Source organism: Manis pentadactyla, chromosome 4 (genome assembly GCF_030020395.1).
Source record: "Manis pentadactyla isolate mManPen7 chromosome 4, mManPen7.hap1, whole genome shotgun sequence".
Classification (NCBI taxonomy): Eukaryota; Metazoa; Chordata; class Mammalia; order Pholidota; family Manidae; genus Manis; species Manis pentadactyla.
The window spans coordinates 23,088,332-23,102,438 of record NC_080022.1 but is presented as its reverse complement, the minus strand read 5'-3'; the positions used below and the strand labels follow the sequence as shown (position 1 = coordinate 23,102,438).

At 51.0% G+C, this 14,107-nt stretch overlaps 1 long non-coding RNA gene across 1 annotated transcript; it reads left to right on the top strand.

Moving 5' to 3' along the window:
* The first annotated feature begins 7,894 nt into the window (after positions 1-7,894).
* On the top strand, positions 7,895-13,842 carry LOC118912302 (uncharacterized). Its single transcript, XR_008997539.1, has 2 exons — positions 7,895-8,036; positions 13,490-13,842. It is a non-coding gene; the product is annotated as an uncharacterized LOC118912302 (long non-coding RNA).
* The last annotated feature ends 265 nt before the right edge of the window (positions 13,843-14,107 follow it).

Genomic DNA, 14,107 nt, shown 5'->3' with positions numbered 1-14,107 from the left:
ACAGTTTGAGAACAGAGAGAAAAAAATTATTAAAACTCAATACAGTCTGTATCACTTCCTGCTCCAGTTCTAAGGCAGGGCATGGAATTGCTGTGGTGTAATTCGTATCATGGGGAGATAAAATTACAGACAACTTCCTTCACTGAGCAGAGCCTGTGGGGAGAGAGAAGGGGACTATGGACAGTGGAATGACCTGGAGTGGATGGCCCTTCTGGGACCAGGGATGATAGAGGGTCTCCAGAGGCTGGTCAGAGAAGAGTGAGCTTGTTCTGTCTAACATAGTGAGGAGAATGGAATTCTGAGGTCCAGTCCTAAGAAAGGGGGGGCCCTGACACCTGGAAACAGAGTCCCAGGTGCAGAGAGGCTGAGCAACATGGTGGAGTAAAGACTTTGGGCGAGTGTGCTATGCACAATGCCTCGTGGAAGTGGTGGTGGGGGCAGATCTGGGGATGTAAGAAGAGGAGCTGGTTCCCCCTCTGGGCATTTGGGCAATGTGATGCAAACAGGAATAGCACTGCCGGACAGCAAGATGACCTACAAATGGAAACATTTAATTAATTCACTAAGAGTGTTGTTCTAGGCATAGGATATTGGCACTGGATGAAGAAGCAGGGACCCTGTTCTCCAGGAGCTCTCATTCTACAGGCATAGGCAGATAAGAGGCTCGGGAATAAACAGATAAGCACTTCAGGTATGCTGAGGGCTGTGAAGAAAATAAATCAGAGAAACACTGGGAGGGCGACACCTTTACATGGTGGTGGTTGTCGGGGGCCTCTCTGAGGAGCTGTTGTTGGAGCTGAGTGCTGAAGGATGAGGGACCAGCTGGTGAGGAGCCAAGAAAGAGCGCCCCAGAGAGGGAAAGAGCAAGTGCCAAAGTCTATTCCCAAGTTCCAGAAACCTGTGCCTGCCCAGGCCGCACATTGCCTTTCGCAGCCATTCAACCAGAAACAAACATTCTCTGCCCTGGGTGATTTCACACCTGACTCCAGTCCCTCTCAAGGGCCAGTGACTTCTGATACAGAGGCTGTTAAATTTCCAGCCCTTAAAAACACTCAACTTCATTGGTAATAATTATAATAATAAAGGGCCAACACAGCTAGGTGATGCCATTTTTCATCTTGGACATTTGACAGATTAAAAAAAAAATTGGTGAGAATCCAGTGAAAACATGTCTCTTATACATTGCAGGTGGATCAGTAAAATGGTAACCCTTTTGAAAACAACTTAAAAATATTTATCAAAAGGCATAACAACGTTCATACCTCTGGAACTAATAATATTATTTGAGGATCACCTTTGGGAAATAACGTAAACTGTGGCAAAGGTTTGTGCACAAAGCTGTTGAGGTGAACATTATTTATAAGAATGTGGAACTGGAAACTGCTTTAGCGTACAATGACAGGAAAAAGGTTAATTATGATGGATGGACCATGGGATATGGGGCAGCCTAGAGCTGATACAGTGAAACAAAGATGGTCTTTGTAGTCGGCTGAATCCTGGTTCAAATCCTGACCCTTCCAGTTACTGCTGTGTGATCTTGGGTCTGTTTTTAACCTCACTGGGCCTCAGTTTCCTCCTTAGTAGAACAGGCATATCGTTTTTTTCTCTCCTTTTTTTATGAGCAGAGAATAGTCATGTCCATGAGAAGAGATCAGCCCTCAGGCAGCATATACTGACCCAGCAGGCGGTTAGCACTCCCGACTACCCTCCCACTGCCCTAGTGACAGTTCACCAAGCTGACTTCCTGATGTCACTCAATCCTGACAATCTCAGGATTATTATTCTCATTTTGCAATGAAGAAACTGAAGCTCGGAGAAGTGACCAGACTTTATGTAAGTCACCCAATAATTAAGAGGGATAATCCGGACTTGTCCTCAGGGATTCTGACATTTGCACATGCTATTCCCTCCATTCTCATGAACTCCTACTTATCCTTTAAGACCCAGTCCAAATGTCACCTCTTCTAGGGAGCCTCTCTTGATATCTCTCTGCCTTGTGCTCCCATGGCTGCTTGCACAAGCCTCAGCATGGGAGAAGGGATGTCGTCTGGAGGCAAGAATGGGGCTCTGGTATCAAGTTTAGCTCCAGATTCAAAGCCCAGCTTTGCTCCACTCTCACCCCTCTTGAGAAGATCAGGTGATAATATCCTGGTTCTATCTACCTTGTTGATTTAATAGGCAGAAAATACGATACTGCATTAAGTCTTTTTGATCCTCAGTGAGATGGTAAGGTTTAAAATGAAGTCAGTCTTCAGTCAATGACAGCTGCTTTCCTTCTTCAGTGTGCAGGAAATTTCCAGAAAATGGGTGCCCACCACTTAATAGTGTGGAGACCTTGAGTCTCAGTTTCCTCCACTGTCAAACGGAGCTAATAACCTCCTCTGAGTGTTGTGGGGAAAATTGCCTGAGTTAATATATGTAAAACATTCTCAACAGTGACTATAGGGAGTGTGGCGTGAACGTGAGCTATTATTTTCATTAATCTCATTACTGAAGGGCCTCCTTCGCGCCATGGTAATTGTCTGTGTACTGAGCCGCCCGGCGCTGGGTCTGGCACTGAGCCCTGCTCCGCAGAGCGAGGCGAGGGAGCAGCGTATGAAGCCGCGTCCCGCAGGAGGTGATGTTTGAGCAGGCAGCCGATGGCCAGGCCTCGGGCAGGGCCCAAGGCCGGGGTGGGGGGTCAGGGAGGGGGTAGGCATGGGCTTGGGGAGGCCCCTGGCTTGGATTCCCAGCTGGATTTTGGGCCTGGGTTCTCCAGTTTTTACCCATAACCAGACCTCTTTCCTAACTTGCCACTGGGTCTGGAGTCAGGCTGCCCATGTTCTAACCCCAGCCCAGCCTCTTCCTAACAGTGATTTTGGGGAGGTCGTTTAAGCTATCTGGGTCTCAGTTTCCCCTCTGTAAATGGGATAATCATAACACCCATATTAGGGTTATGAGATTTAATGAGTCAGTACAAGTAAGTACACGGCTTAGCATAGGTAGATGGTTAAGTGCTCAGTGAATGTTGGCTATTATCACTTGGACTGGCATCCTGAGGGATTTAGGTTGCCTTAGGGGTAAGAAAGTTTTGGAAGTGATTTGGGGGAAGGTACTAGATCTGAAAGCAGTGGTTTGTGCCCCTGCTTTGTCATTTACTAAGTATGTGAGCTTGGGCAAATCATTTCAGTGTTTGGAGCCTCAGTTTCCTCATCTGTAAACTGGAGGTATGTCCACCTTAGATGATTATGGTGCAGATCAGTAAAGGAACATCAGCTCCCACTTGGAGAGCCAAGCAAGGTGCTGCCCACTCTGTGTGCTCAGCTTAATTCTCCACCTGCTCCCGGGCAAGGACAGTTGTCAGCCGTACCTGTCCACTCACTGCTTGCTGCGTGGGGGTCTCTCTCCTCTCTGCTTACTACCTGCTCGAGGTCCCGCAGCCAGGAAATGGGCAGCCCAGGCTGGAAACGAAGTCTCTCAGGTGCTGTGTGGCTTGTCCTCGCAAAGGAGGTAGTGGGTGTCAGTACAACTTGTCAGCTGTCCAGCTGGGTGTGGTTTTGGGGAGATGTAGGGGAGCTTAAGGCTGACCTTTGCAGTGAGGCAGGGCAGGGCACTGACTGTGAGCACAGCTGAGGGCAGCTGAGACCTGAGTTCCCAGCTCTGCTCTGCCCCTTCTCTCCTGGGTGGCCTTGGACAGTCCCCCCAGGACTTGGGCCTGGGTGGTGGGCTTCCTAGTACTCCCCACTTCCTGTGGCAGCTGTGAGGCTGAAATGAGGTGCCTTGTGCAAAGCACCCAGCATGGAGCCCGTCTCATGGGAGGTGCTTACTAATCAGTAGCTTCTGTCAGGGTCGTTAGTGTAAGTGTTCATTTAGTCACCCACTATTAGTGGATGCCCACAGATATGTTGAACCCTGGAATTTGGACACAATCCCCACCCTCAGGGGTCCCCAATCTCTTAAGGGAGTGAACATGACAAATGTTAGTCCAGTGTTCTGGGTGGGAGGTCGGCAGAGGAGGGAGCCACCCCTGGTAGGGGATGATGGGGGCACGAAAGCCATCCCAAAGGAGAAGATGGGGGACTTAGCTGAGGCCTACGGTAAGAACAAGAGTTTAGCAGAGATGAGGTGACCAGGTGAGGGTGCTCCTGGCAGAAGGACCAGCATCGGCAAGCATGGAGGTGTGACCCATTGTCCTTGTATCAAGCACTATTAAGGGCTCAGCATGGCAGGAGCAGGGGCCAGCTGCTGCGGGGAGCAGGGCGCATTGTGAATGGCCTTGATGCCAGGCAAGGAGCTTGGATTTTATGCTGGGGAGCCTTTCAAAGTTGAGGGTGGAGATAGGGTTAGGGGCATTTGATAACTCCACTCTCAACATGGACAGTACCCAGTCCTTACCCAGAGACTACTGTGTGCCCAGCACTGGACAGGTTTTACTTAATAACCCTCAGAACAACCTTCTGTCTCAGGTAGGCCCTGTTATGATCCCCATTTGAGGCACAGAGAGGTTAAGGAAATGGCTCTGTGTCACACAGCTGTGAAAGGCCGAGCCAGGATTTGAAGCAGGCTGGTCAACTCCAGCGTCCAAGCCCCTCACTGCTTCCCCTTCCTGCCTTCCTGTGTGATCAGCCCTAAACCCAGGTCCTTCCAAGGCTGACTCAGAGTTCCCCAGGGTTGTGTATCTCTTCTCTGTGCCCGGCGCATTGCTGCTCAGTACCTGGGCTCTTTCTGCTAGGCTGACCGGCAATGCAGCTTTAATGGAGGGGCCTTGGCCGCCGGGTGTGGGGGAGGAGAGCAATTTCTGAGAAATGCAATAAGAAGAGTGAGTGACTAAGTGTGCTGGCGGCTCCCCTCTCAAGCCCCAGCTTGGCTCTGGTCCTGGCTGATGGGGTCGTGATCAGCGACACCCCTAGGCTTGCTTCAGCTCTTCCTTCCTGGCAGGGGTCTTGGGGGGCTTAGAGTCTGCACTGTTCCTGCACCTCCTAATGCCTACCCTGCCACCCCTTCACTTCCTTGGTGCCGCCTCAGGTGCAGCCTCCTCAGTGTCTGCCTCCTGCCCTGCCCCTGAGCCATCCTCCTAGACCCTGAGGCTACCTGGATCATCTGTCTCAAAGACTGGTTGGATCTTGTCTCTCTCCTGCTCCCTGTTGCCCCAGGAGAGTGTTCCAGTCCCCCAGACAGGCCAAGAAAGTAGTTCACCGTTACCCTCCACCTCCTTTCTCAGCTCTGCATCCTCAAACTTCCACAGATAAAACCAGCTCTTCAAAGAGTATCTCTTTGTGCCTCCAAGAGCCTCTGAGCTTCTGTAGCTGCTGTTCCCCTGACAGGAATGCTCTTCCTCTCACATCCTTGTGGTGAAAGCCTACTTATCCTTCAAATGGCACCTCCTCTGGGCAGACTTCCCTGATTTCTCCAAACAGGGTTAGTTGCTCCTTCCCCTCTCTCCTCCCAGTGCCTTGTTCGACTTAGTATTTGTAGCAGAGATCCACTGAATGGCAATTATTTGATTAGCTGTCCCTCCCGCCATCAGACTTTGAAAAGTCTTCAATGCTATCCAAATAGCTGAAGCCATTGAGCTCTTACTGTGTGCCAGGTACTGTGCTAAGACTTCACCTGCATTAATTATATCCTGCTCTGCCAACAGCCTTGGAAGCAGGTGACACATTCATCCCCATTTTATAGATGATAAATGGAACCACAGACAGGTGAAGTGACTTGCCCAAAGTCATACAAAACTTAAATGGCACAGTCTGTCGTCTCTCTGCAGAGTTAGTGTCTTGACCAGCCCCCTCTGCTACCTTCTTCTTCTCAGCACAGACCCTGTCCCAGACCAGCTGTGCTCAGAGGTTTGCTGAATGAATGAATGAATGGACAGTCTTCCATGACTGTCTTTCTAGATCCATTCAAGGGATCTTAGGAGATTCAAGGGAACGGACCCAGCACGCAGTGAGTCCCTGACTGTGCCAGGAGTGCCCCCTGAAGCCCTGGGCCCCTGACACTATTTCATTTTACAAATGAGGTTTAGAGAGAGGTGGTGGCAGAGCTGGGATCTGTGTGACTCAGGGCCCACTTAGGACAAAGGTCTGGGGGCCTCCATGCTTCTGGAGAGGGGATAGGGGCTGTTTTTAGTTTCATCAAAGCTCTCCTCCATGGATGAGAATCCCAGAAAGCTAAACTGAAGCCAGGGCTTGGGGCTGTGGCTTTGACTCTGATATTCAGGGGACCTGAGCAGGGTCATTGCATTTTCAGAATGAGAGTCCCTCTGAGGCTTGGCTAGGAGAAGCCCTTTTCACAAAAAAGTGGGTTTAAGTAACGGTTAAGAACTTGGCTGTGGAGACGGACAGCCCTGTGTTCACACTCTACCTCTGCTACCTATTAGCTATGTGACCTTGGGCAATTGTTTAACCTCTCAGAATCTCACTTTCCTCTTCTGTAAAATGGGGATAATATGCTTCATGTCGGACTTTGGTGAGTTGCACAGCTGTTGCATCTGGAGTGCTTGCATTTAGTAGGTAAGCACTTTGTGAATGTTACCTTTTATTAGTGGGGTCTCTAGAATCGGGTTAGGTTGAGAGTCGGGATAGAATTAGTGACAACCTAGGCCCAGGGCTGCTAGTCTGCTGGGGGCCTGTCTGCGTTTGTCTGCTGCTTGGGATCACTCGAAGGGCCCTGCTAGGGGGTCAGGAAGTGGGTGAACTCAGAGTTGGAGTTTGGTAATAGCAGAATGACGAGTGAAACACATTTGAGTTCCACTCTGGCTTCTTCCACTTTTTTGCTGGGCAGCCCTGTGCAATATACTTGCTCTTTTTTAAGCTTCAGTTTCCCTCTCTGTAAAATGGGTGTGTTATTGTCCTTCCCAAAGGAGTTTGGTAAGGACTTCATAAGATCGTTATACCTGGCACAAATGTCCACCCAAGTGTCAGTTCCTGAGACCTGAGAGTTTTATTTCTGAAAATGATTTCCTCCCAGGGGTTTCCATGTCATATTTTGTTTTGGGACTTTGTGGGCTGCTTGTTGTTGGCTTTCTTCCGTCCATCCCTCCATCCACCAGTGGGTCAGTCCCTGTTCAGGGCCAGACCCCCAACAGGCACTCCTGCTGTGCCCCTTCAGGCACTCTTTAACACCCTGGCTCTGAGAATCCAGATGAAGCAGCTCTGAGACAGGTGGTTGCCCAGAGGAGTGGGGACAGGCTCCAGGGGGACCTGCGTGCGCAGCAGCACAGAGGCCTGGTCCTGCCGCTGCATGGAGCTTCCTGAGCAGGGAGGAACGTGAGGCTCCGGGTTTCCAGGGTCCCTCTAAACCTCATATCCATCTTGGGTAGCGGACCTCCGGTAACGAGGCACGCGCGCCTCCTGCTGGCCCCCGTGCTGACTGCACCTCGGCTGTCGGGACTTCAGCCCCTGGGGCTGGGAACCACATGTCCAAAAAAGGAGTATGTAAACTGGGAGGACCCTAAGAGATCATCCACCCCGCCTTGCCGATGGAGACCGGAAGCTCTGCATGGGGCCCGTCGCTCAAACTGAGCAGGAATTCCGGGCCCTGAATCCAAGGCTGGGCTCCTCCCCGGGGACAGTCCTTGCAGCTGAGCTCCGGCGCTTGGCACGTGGGAGGTGGGGAGCGGAGGGGGTTTCAGATTCTAGGCCCCTTGCCCCAGCTGGCTGACTCAGTCGGGAGATTTCCTGTTTCGTCTTACAGCAGCATCGCTGCAACCCGATAGCTATGGAATGGGAACTTGAGGAGTGTGTGAGTGTGTGTGTGTGTGTGTGTGTGTGTGTGTGTGTGTGTGTGTGTGAAAGGGTGGAAGCTGGTGTGTGTGTGTGTGTGTGTGTGTGTGTGTGTGTGTGTGTGTGTGTGTCAAAGGGTGGAAGCTGGTGTGTGTGTGTGTGTGTGTGTGTGTGTCAAAGGGTGGAAGCTGGTGTCCATCAGCAGGTGCTCTGTGATGGTGACATCACCGTGCTGAGGCTCTGGTCTTTTTAAGCCAGTTTGTCCCCCGTCGAGTTCCCAGGAGCTGCCACCAGCGTCTTGGTCTTGGTTCTCCAGCATAAGGTGGCGCCTGTCAGGTGAGGGGACATGAAAACAGGAAAGTTTGTTGCCTTTAGAGCCGGGGTAGAAGATAGGGATGAATGCGGGCGCTGGGATGGGCTTTGTAGCAGATCAGAAGTGGGGGGTAGAGGAGGGGCGAGAGCTCCTCAAACTGAGGGCTGCACCCCCCAATGAGATGAGGGGCTTGGGAGGACCTGCCCCCAGTCTCCTGGTGCCTGGAAGCTCATACATATGGACGCCGCTCCTTCCCCCTGGCCGTCTGCCTCCACCTGCCCCCCAGGCCCCTTCTTTCTGGATGACTGTGTGTGCACATGTGGTTGTGCGCACAGGCTTCTGTGTGTGCGCTGGATGAATCTTCGACCGCGGGCTGGAAACTTGGTGTTACCAGGGATGGAAGCTGTAAGAGCTTTATTGTCCCAGGAAAAGGCCTGCCTATGAGGGAAATGACCCTTTGGTCCATGATCACAGCAAAGCCAGAGAGCCCGAGGTCTGTCTCCTGATAGATGGTGCGTGGTGACAACCTAGCTCAGTCTGGGGGGCACTGTTACTTTACACTGGGTGCTCTGTTGCTAGGTAATTAGGCCCCCGCTTTCCTCTGTGGCTTCGTCTCCTCTGCCTTCTTCCGTCTCTGCTCCAGCAACACTGGGAAACGGCAGCCTTTGTCCAGTTGGGAGCCTTTCTGCCCAGTTGTTTCCTGACTGGTTCCTTGTCAGCCTTCAGGTCACAATTTAGGTCACCTTCCTGGGGTGGCCCGTCCTACCTGCACTTTGAGGCACCCGCTGTGCCCCTTCAGGCACCCCTTAACACCCTCCTCTTCTGCTGCCTCCCACTGCCGGAGCCCGAGTGATTGGTTCACTGTGGCCCCTGCTTCTCAGACTGAGCCCCTTTAGATGGGGACCTCGTCCGCCGTGCTCCCGCTATACCCCTGGCACCTGGGGCAGTGCCTGGCAGAGGAGGCCCCCTGTAATTATGTGTGGACTGTGCAGACAGAGGCTTCCTTCCAGTGCGTGAGGAGAGTTGCTATTTTGGAGCCAGACAGGCCTGCCTTGAACTTGGCTCGGAATCCCCAATCCTGGCTCCCTCTCTCAGTGGCTGTGTGTCTCATTCCCCCACTTGGGGTCTCAATTTCTTCATCTGTCCGCTGGGGCCAAGCAGAATGACATCACAGCTCGTTTGAGGAATCAATGAGATCATGTGCGTGTACCATCCGTGCCAGGAGTTATTGTAATAATAATGATGGCTCCTACTTTTTAAGCAATTACTGGATGCTTGCAGTGCTGCAAGGCCCCTACTTCTCGTGATTACCCTGAGGATGGGACTCTAACTATCTCACTTTACAGATGAAGAAACCGAGGCTCAGAGAAGTCAGTCACAAGTTCAGTGATGACCTTGTCTCTCCAGTAAGGGCTGTAGGTGCAGGAGCTTTGGGGCCACAGCCAGTTTCTCTCCCTGGCCCCTCACTGCTGTTCAGGAAGGACTGGGAATCTGGTGACCTGACTTGCTGCGTGACCCCGGGTGGGTCGCTGCCAGCCTAGAGCCCGGTTTCACCATGTGCCTCATGAAGGCACAGGACCCAGGCGGGGGGTGCAATCCCCAGTGCCCACAGGGGTGGGCAGGGCAGGGGAAGGCAGCTGGGACTGGGCAGGACTGGGATGAGCCGGGCAGCAGCTGCTCAGCTCTGGCTGGTAGTTACCAGGCGGGAATGAGGGCTCAGGGTTGCCAAATGTTTGAACTTTTCAAGAGAAGCAGAAAATTTGGATTTCGATGTGAAATCTGATTTTAAAATGCTGGCAATAATTTAAAAAGAAAGATAAAAGGAAAGACACTGTGTGGGCCAAACAAAGAGCACTTGTGGGCTGCATTTGGGCTCGCGGGCTGTTAGTCTGCAGTCCATGGGATACCCGCCATCTAGGGGCCCCTTTCTGTCTCGGGCCCTTAATAACAGTGACTCACACTGTTGAGTACTTACTATATCCAGGGGCATGTGTGATGTCATTGAACTGCTCCCCACTTCCGCACCCCCAGTATTCCTACCATGTACTAATATTCTACTAGGTGATATTAGTATCTCCATTTGATAGGTGGGCACACTGAGGTCCAGAGAGATTAAGAAACTTGTCCAGGGTCAAAAAGCTAGTAAATTACAGAGCCAGGACACTCCCACTCCAAAGCTCACCTGTGTGACCATCATGTCATCCTGCCTCCGTGACCCCAGTACTCCCTGTGCAGCCTTCTGCCCATCAGGACTCCCCCACTCTGTCCTCCTGGGGACTCAGGCACTCATTAGCCAACCTCAAGGCTGATCTGGCACAGCCTTGGCTCAGAAGGAGGGTGAGCCGGGCAGAAGGCTCCTCTCCTCCCAGGACTCGGGGTTCTCTTTCCCCCAGGTCCCCTGGTGCTTTAGGCTGTGCTAGGGACCTGCTGGCTTGATGAGAAGCACCCTCCAGCAGGAGAGGCCTCCTTCCTCTTGGAAATCCTGGCGGGAGTGTTGTCCCTGTGTCCACGCAGCTGCTTTTGAGTTCCTGTATTCCTCCAGCAGCTCCTGATGCAACCACCCCCATCCCCTCCCACTTCCCATGCACAGAGACTGTGCGTATGTGCAAGTGGGCACGTGGCTCTGCGCGGGTCACTCTGTGTGAGGACGAGTTTGCACATACATCTGTGTCTGAGCGGGGGAGGCATATGTGGGGGGGGCTGTTGTTGTTCCATCGAATCTTCCCAGCAGTATCATGAGGCTGCTACTGCTATTATCCCCATTTTACAGAGAAGGAAACTGAGGGCTAGAGGGGTTAAATGGTTTGCTCAAGATCTTCCACTAGTTAAAACCTTGGATTCCAGCCCAGGTCTGTCTGACTCCACAGCTCAGAATCTTAACCCAAGAGGGTTATTCCAGATACTTAACAATTGGCCTGGCCTGGGCCCCAAGCTATCAGAATAGATGCCTGCCCTAAATAAACAAGCTGTATGTTCTCCCAGTCCCGTCTTATCCATTACCCACTCGACTGTGTTAAATGGGATTAATCCAGGAAATGAGATTACAGATGTCAAGCAGCTTGGAGAACCATGCAGCACTCCACAGCATTTGTGTCTATTTCTTCTTATGCTGTGCAGGAGGAGAGCTGGTCTATGAGTCAGGAGACGTGGGCTTCACTCCTGGCTGTGCTGTTAACCTGCTGAATGGCCTATGGGGAGTATTGGGAGAAAGTTTCCAGAGCCACAGATTCAAGAAGGTCTAAATCTGCTAAGGAAAGAGTACTCAGCATCGTTCAGGCCTGTCCATGTGCTAATTACAAAGGGTTCTGCCAAGCAGACCCTGGAGGCCTTCAGCTTGACCACAGCGCATCAGTTAAGGGACTTGCATGTTACAGTTTTTAAGAAACATTGTACATATTTAATGTATGCAATTTGATCATATCTAAGCACCCAAACTGATGAGTTTTGACAGGTGTATGCACGGTGAGAACACTGCCACAGTCAATATACCTAATATCTCCATCAGTTCTGAAAGTTTTCTCATACCATTAGCCACCCATCTCTCCCTTTACTCCCATTCTCAGGCAAACACTAATCTGTTTTCTCTCTAGATCACTGTGCCTTTTCTAGAAGTTTATGTAAATGAAACCATACGGTATGTAAACTTTTGTGTCTCACTTCCTTCATTCAGTGTAATCTTTTTAGATTCATCCATATTGTCATTCCTTTTTATTGCTGAGTAGTAGTTTATTTGTATGAAGAGACCCCAATTTGCTTTTGAATTCACCTTTGGATGGACATTTGGGTTGTTTTCAGTTCTTGACTGTTAAAAGTAAAGCTACTAGGAATATTTGTGTGCCAGTCTTTGTGTAGATATATATATTTTCTTTTCTTTTGGATTAATACTTAGCAGTGGAAGGGCTGGGTCATGTGGAAGATTTCCCAAAATGGTTGCACCGTTTTACATCCCCATCAGCAGGGTACGAGAGTCTCAGCTGCTCCACATCCTTGCCAACACTTGGTCTGGTCAGTCTTTTTGATGTTAGCCATTCTAATGGGCATGTGGCGGTATTCAGTACGGCTCACTCTGCAGTTCAGAGAATGAGTGGTCCTGATGGCCTACGACGTGCTTGGAAGAGCTGGCCTTGACCATGAGGAGGATGAGCACCGGGCTTCACGGGGGAGTGGGTGCTGATTTGTTTTATGAGGCACCAGAGGGCCAGAGGGAGACAGATTTTGTCTCAAGTTTCACCAAGAGCTTTTGATGTGTCAGAGCTGTCCAATTATGGAATGAACTTCCTGATGGAGTTGTGAGCCCACCTTTGCTGGGAGTGGTGAAGCCTTTGACTGTGTGGTGGGGCTGGTGGATGGGGGATTCCAGTCTCAGGTGGGGTTTGGACTAGATTTCTAATGAGCTTCCTCCACCCCTGGGGCTCCAAGAACCATAAAAGATGAAAGTCTCCAGTAGCGTTAGTGGTAACACCTGCATCTTGCTGGCTCCAACCCCCCACCTCCTGTAGGAGTCCCGTGTCCCAGGTGAGTTCCTTTCCCTGTCATACGTGTGGGCAAATCCTCTGTGCTCGCACACCTGCATTGTCCTCTGTCCCTGTCAGTCACCACACCACTACTGCCCTCAGTCTCTCCATCAGGGTCCTGTCCTGCCAGGTTCTGCCTCCTCTGGCCTCCAGGTCACTGCAGGAGCTCACTGTTTGCTGATAAACAAGGGAAGGAGTATTTCTTGAGGGCGGGGTGCCCCAGTAGGGCTGCTCATGTCATCTTCTGCAGCGGCTCCCTCTCACACCTAGTCTCCTCCCAGGTGCGGTGACTGGGCTGCAGCAGGTCCAAGAAGCAGGTGGCAGGATGCATCCAGAACCAAGACCTCCTCCATCCTGAGGCTCCTGCTGCTGAGTCTGGCTTGCCACCCACCCTCTTTTTTCTCTTTTGAAGGATTTCTCCTTTGGCTCCTGACAGGTCTTCCTGGCTTCCATTAGGTACCTGCGTCTAGTCCACCAGACACAACTTACCTGTGTTTGAACCCCAAGCGCTGTTGGTCCTGCGACCATCTTGTGACTCTAGTTGCATATGGATAATCAGGTGCCGAGTATCACTCACCCCCATGCCCTGTAGGTGTCCAGTCTCAGCTCTGGTGGGTCAGGCACTCTGTTCCCCAGTAGGATTAATCAAAGGAAAGTTACTTTAAGAAGAAGGCTTTCTTTTGGACATGGTTCACTCCACTTGGTTCACGTGTTAAACGTTAGACAGCATGTATACTTTTCAAACCATTGCTGTAGAGTGAGTTTTCCCTGTGTATTAGCCAACCTCAAAGGCAGCCCCCAATGATTTGTCCTTCTGGTGTTCGCCTCCTGCTCCAACATTGTACCAGGGTCTTATTGGTCTGTGTGACCAATAAGAAATGGAAGAACCGACGGGGCATTACTTCTGAGATTAGGTTAGAAAGGACTCTGCAGCTTCAGTCTTAACATTTTCTCTTGCTTAGATCATTATTCTTGGGAAGGCCAGCTGTCAGGGATAGTCACGAACAGCCCGATGGAGAGGCCTGTGTGGGAAGAGCTGAGCCTCCAGCCAACAGCCACAAGAAGCTGAAGCCTTCTGCCAAAGGCCACGTGGGTGAGCTTGAACGTGGATCCTCCAGCCCTGTCAAGCCTTCAGCAGACTGAAGCCCGGGTGAACATCTTGACTTGACTTCATGAGAGATCCTATCAGAAACACCGGACTAAACTGCGCCTCAATTTCTGACCTTCAGAAATGGAGATAAAAAATGCTGCTTTAAACCACTAAATGTTGGAGGAGGGAATTTGTTATGCAGCAATAGATAACTAATACACCCTTTGATTGTGTACTAGTATTTGAGATAACAACCATGTCCCCCTGTCTTGCCCCACCCCAACCGAAATAGAAACCTGATGTAGTGCTCGTAGCACTCCTGGTCCAGCACAGCTGATTGGACCAGGGAAATTGCCTGACCCAGGGCAAGCCCTTGTAGAACGTCTTTTTTTCCCCTTTCTCTTTTCTCCTTTCTCCTCCCTCCCACCCTTTGTCCCTTTCTCTTTTTCTTGCATCAGAAGAGTAGATTGAATCAAACAACTATGAGATT